Source organism: Panulirus ornatus, chromosome 2 (assembly GCF_036320965.1).
Source record: "Panulirus ornatus isolate Po-2019 chromosome 2, ASM3632096v1, whole genome shotgun sequence".
Taxonomy (NCBI): Eukaryota; Metazoa; Arthropoda; class Malacostraca; order Decapoda; family Palinuridae; genus Panulirus; species Panulirus ornatus.
This window is the reverse complement of record NC_092225.1, coordinates 92,659,964-92,667,168: the sequence shown is the minus strand read 5'-3', so window position 1 is coordinate 92,667,168 and position 7,205 is coordinate 92,659,964. Positions and strand designations below refer to the sequence as shown.

The 7,205-nt window shown below is 39.5% G+C and overlaps 1 protein-coding gene across 4 annotated transcripts in view; it reads right to left on the bottom strand.

The window, feature by feature from the left end:
- The window catches only part of LOC139758370 (uncharacterized), a 9,517-nt gene extending 8,456 nt beyond the window's left edge, over window positions 1-1,061 (bottom strand). For 2 of the 4 annotated variants that reach the window (XR_011714808.1, XR_011714812.1), the window contains exon 1: window positions 1-920. This exon is cut by the window's left edge. The gene's annotated coding sequence lies outside the window, so the exon portion shown is untranslated. Of the gene's footprint in view, window positions 921-1,001 lie in introns of those variants that run through there. The other 2 variants (XR_011714813.1, XM_071679685.1) reach the window with 2 other exon arrangements.
- Window positions 1,062-7,205: the final 6,144 nt, after the last annotated feature.

Genomic DNA, 7,205 nt, shown 5'->3' with positions numbered 1-7,205 from the left:
GTTTACAATTGAGATAAAGAAAAATAAACTTTATTTCACCCGTTCTATAAAGGAGGTCTAGTTTGAAAACTCGTGAGTTAGGCAAATGTGTTTAGTCAAGTGTATGAATACCGTCATTGCCTTCATTGTTTACTACAAGATTTATCATACTCTTGTAACCTAAGATTTCGACCCTTGGGTACGATGGCCGTAGTGTTCAAGGGTCGTACCGTCGTGCTCAAGGGTCGTACTCGTTGTGCTCAAGGGTCGTACCGTCGTGCTCAAGGGTCGTAACATCGTGCTTTGAAAGGGTTTTCAACATTCCGGACGATAGTAGAGTCTTGCGGAACGGGTCATTTTTTTTCCTCTTGTGAATTCATAACCTTGAATTAATTCTTTCCCATTCAGCCAAACCAACCGCTCCATCGATGACGTTAAAACCACCTACAACACAAAATGCACTTTAACGCGAGGCACCGCTGTGTTCTCTCACTTCACCACATTCTATCATAGCAACACATCTGTGGCCACGAACCGCTGACGACTGGCTCCCGTGGGGCTCCGCCCACAGCGCCATCCATCTTCACCATCCAACATTTTCCCATTCTTTAAATTTCATATTTCTTTTCATCTTCTTCACTCTCCCTCTTCCTTCATCGTCCTTAACACCCACATTCGTCCGCGTTAACCCCTCGCTATTCACTCCTGTCACCTGAAATGTCGTTATCCGCAGCGTAGAGGTAACAGCTACTTTTTACAGGGACTAGGAGGTTAAGGCATTCCTTACAATTACGTAAGACACGAGGACAAACACAGTCCCACACACAACCTTACAATTACGTAAGACACGAGGACAAACACAGTCCCACACACAACCTTACAATTACGTAAGACACGAGGACAAACACAGTCCCACACACAACCTTACAATTACGTAAGACACGAGGACAAACACAGTCCCACACACAACCTTACAATTACGTAAGACACGAGGACAAACACAGTCCCACACACAACCTTACAATTACGTAAGGCGCGAGGACATACACAGTCCCACACACAACCTCACTCTACCGCGGTAGATACACTCCTGACTGAGGGATTCGAAGCCTTTGGCAACCCGCTTAAGGTTAACACAGTGTCACTTTCCTTACATTTAATATAACCCGTAGCATTGAAAATGACTTCGTTTATTTTAGGAAGTGATTTTTGTTATTTGCTCTATTACTGACTTCTGAATGAGAACTATATACTTATTATGGCCCGGTGTTATGTTAAGTGTGCATCTGTAGACGTTTTATGTAGATATGGTTTCTACGAAGCGTAAGCGATTTTGCCAAAACAAAACCACTTTTCGTATTTGCGTCTCACTTCTCATATATTCTGGCTTGGATCTCCGTCACATGCGTATAGGCTAGTTAAATTATTTAACCTGACAACAAAATTAAATATCAGGGAAAATAACGAACATAATTACGAGCAATTGGTAATTCTTGCTGAAAGACACATAACATTCTGTTGGTTTTCAAGTATTACTTTACCTTTAAATTCCATAGGTGTTTAAAGAATAACATCATTATTTTTTATATATTTTAATTTCTAACTAGTTTTAATGTGGTTTTAGGTGGTTGTATAGAAATTGAAATTTCCTAGTATATATATATATATATATATATATATATATATATATATATATATATATATATATATATTTTTTTTTTTTTTTTTGGCTTTCTCGCTGTCTCCCGCGTTTGCGAGGTAGCGCAAGGAAACAGACGAAAGAAATGGCCCAACCCACCCCCATACACATGTATATACATACACGTCCACACACACGCAAAATATACATACCTACACAGCTTTCCATGGTTTACCCCAGACGCTTCACATACCCTGATTCAATCCACTGACAGCACGTCAACCCCGGTATACCACATCGATCCAGTTCACTTTATTCCTTGCCCTCCTTTCACCCTCCTGCATGTTCAGGCCCCGATCACACAAAATCTTTTTCACTCCATCTTTCCACCTCCAATTTGGTCTCCCACTTCTCCTCGTTCCCTCCACCTCCGACACATATATCCTCTTGGTCAATCTTTCCTCACTCATTCTCTCCATGTGCCCAAACCATTTCAAAACACCCTCTTCTGCTCTCTCAACCACGCTCTTTTTATTTCCACACATCTCTCTTACCCTTACATTACTTACTCGATCAAACCACCTCACACCACACATTGTCCTCAAACATCTCATTTCCAGCACATCCACCCTCCTGCGCACAACTCTATCCATAGCCCACGCCTCGCAACCATACAAAATTGTTGGAACCACTATTCCTTCAAACATACCCATTTTTGCTTTCCGAGATAATGTTCTCGACTTCCACACATTCTTCAAGGCTCCCAGGATTTTCGCCCCCTCCCCCACCCTATGATCCACTTCCGCTTCCATGGTTCCATCCGCTGCCAGATCCACTCCCAGATATCTAAAACACTTTACTTCCTCCAGTTTTTCTCCATTCAAACTTACCTCCCAATTGACTTGACCCTCAACCCTACTGTACCTAATAACCTTGCTCTTATTCACATTTACTCTTAACTTTCTTCTTTCACACACTTTACCAAACTCTGTCACCAGCTTCTGCAGTTTCTCACATGAATCTGCCTCCAGCGCTGTATCATCAGCGAACAACAACTGACTCACTTCCCAAGCTCTCTCATCCCCAACAGACTTCATACTTGCCCCTCTTTCCAAAACTCTTGCATTCACCTCCCTAACAACCCCATCCATAAACAAATTAAACAACCATAGAGACATCACACATCCCTGCCACAAACCTACATTCACTGAGAACCAATCACTTTCCTCTCTTCCTACACGTACACATGCCTTACATCCTCGATAAAAACTTTTCACTGCTTCTAACAACTTACCTCCCACACCATATATATATATATATATATATATATATATATATACATATATATATATATATATATATATATATATATACATATATATATATTATCCCTGGGGATAGGGGAGAAAGACTACTTCCCACGTATTCCCTTCGTAGAAGGCGACTAAAAGGGGAGAGAGCAGGGAGGGGCTGGAAATCCTCCCTTCCCGTTTTTAATTTTTCAAAAGAAGGAACAGAGAAATGGGCCAAGTGAGGATATTCCCTCTAAGGTTCAGTCCTCTGATCTTAATGCTACCTCGCTAACGCGGGAAATATGTATGAATATATATATATATATATATATATATATATATATATACATATATATATACTCGAAGAAAGTGCATATGAACGCGCACCTTCATAGAAATATTTGTATAAAGATTCAACCTGCTATAGTAAAAGTGGACGACGTCGGTTTTAAAACCGGAGAGAACATTGCCAAAGTGCGAGACACTAGTCGTTCATCGTCCTCCTAAATCATCAGCACAGCTACACTGTAGGAATTTTCATAAACATCATCATGGGAATTACATAGAAATCGGTTTTCAGAGCTCTATCCTAATGAAAAGAGTTTAATTCTTGGAGACTGCGTCAGTTTGGCATAATGAAGAGGTTAATTCTTCTTTTTAATTCGGGAAAAATACATATTTCCGTACTTCTCTAATTTTCTAAAATATATGTAATTGTACAGCTCCTTTTGTTGAATAAGAATTATCGTTTGTGTAGACTAAAAACGGTTTTATATGAACCTTAACGTTATTTTACCATCTGGATTGTATAATTACGTGAACTTTACAAATTTAAAGAAACATCTGTCTTCGTATTTCACAAATTTAGAGGAAAAACTGAAACTTTGAATTTTACAATATGACAGAGAGTCCTCAAATCACTGTGCACAGTTCTCATGACAATGCTTGTGTATGTAGTTCCCACAGTACTCATGAAACCAACCATGTACACCAGGCGGCAGGGGGGGTCACAGATCATGGAGCGTGCGTCTGCATAAGGTGACTGAAAGACAGTGTGAGAGTTAAGGTTCAATGTCTTCAAATACAGAAGCTGGATCTTGAACACAAACATGGAGGGTCTTGTCATCCATGGATTCAGTGATGTACTTCAGAGATGGGTGGGGACCAAAGCACATGCGAGAAAATGTAATTTGTACATGTCTGGGGGAATGTTGTTTCATATGGGTGTATTTCTGGAGAACTCACTGCTTTTAGACTGGTTTGGGAGGGTGATTTCTTTTTTTTTCCCCCCAGCTTGTCAGGGCATTTCGATGCCAATATATTTTGACACTTGTGATTTGGATGAGAGGGTATATAGCGCTTCTGTAAAAGAATTTATTGCCAATGGAGATTGAGGTGGGATTATGGGGGAAATCTTTTGTTTCGTAGTGTGGGTAATTGACTTCTTGAGGTAGCCACGCAGCCTACAATTCTTGTGTGATCTGCTTTGCGTGGTTTGCCGGGTTCCCATAATGACAGGGTGGATGACCAGTTAGGTGAGGCATGGTTAAGGGTAGATCGGATGAATTGCTTGTAGAGAATACTATGTTTTTTTTTTTTGTCTAAATCTCGTACCTGTAAGTGTTCTGAAGGCGTTTAGTCTATGATGCCTCTATGTTGTTTTTGGTGATGTGGGGAATAAATGCCACATGTGTGTCATATATGATGCCAAGAATAGGTGGAGTTTTGTCATGTGGGAGTTGTAAGCTGTTGAAGGTGATAAGAAGGTTACAAGTTTGTTTGGGGTGAAAGGGGTGACTGAAGATTTACTTGCTTTACATGTTTGTACTTGCATGATGTGGTGTTGGATATTTGCTGTTTGTCAGTGGCAGAATGCTGTGATGCGATTTTATGGTCCTCTTCACATAAGCGGATTTTCACATTGTTTTGCAGGAGGTGATAGAAGGCGAAATGTTTAGAGACTGAAGATTGTTGGAGAGAGAAATGCTTAAAGATGTTGGAGGTTTATTAGTCTTTGTGAGTGACTGTGGCTCGGCGACCAGCTCGGAAGTTGGCTAACCTTTTCTCACTATTGTCATTGAGGTTGGAAGTAAGCACCTTCTTGTAAGGTCATGTCGTGGGATGGTGTCATATGCTCTGTTGGATAAGAAGAGGGTTAAGAATGGTTTAAGACATCCAGGATGTATTATGTGAGGTATATGTTTAGTTTGGCGGGGGAGTGATTGGGTGTGCAGCCTTGTTTTTATGTAAGAATGAGATATTCTGTTTGATTTTGTTGTGGATCACTTTGTCAGTGTTTTGATACTGGAGATAGAAGTGATAGAGAACTGTAAGATAAGGGAAAGTTGGGTGGTGTGGAGGGTTTTAGGATTGTTATGATGTTGGCAAGTTTCCAGATGTTAGGAAGTTTGTAGTGTAGCCAGGAAATATTGAGGATTTCTGTTAAGTGCTAGGACTGCAATCAGGCCAAAGTGTTTCTTGTGAACATATATGTTTTCAGAGCCTGAATCAGGAGATTTCTTAAAGTTTAGGTCTTAATTGCATTGTTTGTGTCAGAGAGAAGTGTGGATGCCAAGTTCAGATGTGTTTCTTTCCTAGAGGAAGACACTATAGCCCCAAGTGAAATGTTCATGATTTTCCTGGATAATGATTAAGTGCCAGGAGAGTGGAGAGGATGAATTGATACCTGTTTTAAGAAAGGATTTTGAGAAGTTTCACTGAACAATAGGTAAGTGTGTGTGACAAAAGCGGTCTGTGAAATGCTGGGAAAGATAAGCAGGAAGTAAATAGATGATTCTTTGCTTAGGAAAGACTCCCTTAGCATGAGACACCATGGATTTAAGGAAAGGAGGTCATTTGTAACAAACCTTTTATCTTGTTGGACTAGAGTGAACTCTGTTTTAGAGAAATTTGGGTAGATTGTGTGTATCTTGAATGCTTAAAAGCAATTGAAATTGTACCACAAAAATATAGGGTGATGCCCGCAGTGTACAAAAAGAAGGGAACTGGAAGGGAACAGATGCATATCATTACTGGAAGGGAATGGAGATGCAAATCAGTATAGTTTTCTTGAAATGGGTAACGGTCACCAGTGGCATGGTGCAGGGTTCTGTTCTCAGACTGTCACTCTTCTTGATCTATGTAAATAACTTGTAAGAAGAACTGGATTCATACCAGAATATGTTTGTGGAAAATGCTGAGGTCATGAGGAAAGTAGAGTTAAGAGGATTGTATCATCATACAAGGCAACCTAGATAAACCCCAAAGTTGGTTTGATACATAGTAGATGAAATTCAACCCAGTTGAATATGAAGTAATGAGGATGTAATACAGTGAAAGAAGGCCATAGTATGAACAGTTGCAGGAAACTGTGTGTGACGGGGACTTGAAAGTTGATATTGCAGAGCTGTCTTTCAAAAACTGTAAAGGAGACAAAATGTCTTCTGACAAATATTAGAATTTCATTTAATTATACACTCGGCAAACTATTGATATTTTGTATTAGGCCAAAAGTGGAATATGCTTCTCTTAAAGAAAAGAAGAAAAAACTAATAGAGGTCTAGAGCAGGGTGACAGAGATTTGTATGAGAATTAAGAGTTTTGTTTTATAGTGAAGTCAGAGGCCATAAATTTGCCGTCAATGGAAGAAAGTGATCACAACTATTAAGTTTTTAAGCCAGTCTAATTATATCAGTAGTGAACAAGTTCTTTGAAAGAATCAAAGATGGAACAATCAGATGCCAATTCATGACATTAGGCAAGAAATATATAAAGAAGTATTCATGCAGTGTAAGAGTACAGGAATGGATTAAACTGAATCATGAAATTGCACATGCATACAGCAAACAGAAGTGAAAAAAATTCATGAAAGTGGAGAAAATTCAAGAGATGGGGCTCATAGACTGTAGGGCTTCCGTGATTTAAAGTACACAATGGTCATTACATAAAGGTAATGAAACCAGTGGTGAAAAATACTTCCTATATGTAATGGCACTCTCCACGTAGATTAATGTTTTCATTTTATAGATCCTGTTATGTGTTCTGCCATGGTGGCCTCTGTCTTCCATGTTCCATTTATACTGGCCAAACTTGTCTTGCAGTAATGTTCCAGCTCATCTTCATCCTTACCTACATTTGTCTTTTCATAGTGATTCACCTTCATTATGTGCTGCTAAGGTAACCCAACTCTGTGGTGTCTTACCATTGGAATACATTTTCATTCATGATCCAATTAGATTGTTTTGATTGTTTTTCTGCATAACTGCCCATGCAAGAGGTTCCCAAGTAACATAAGG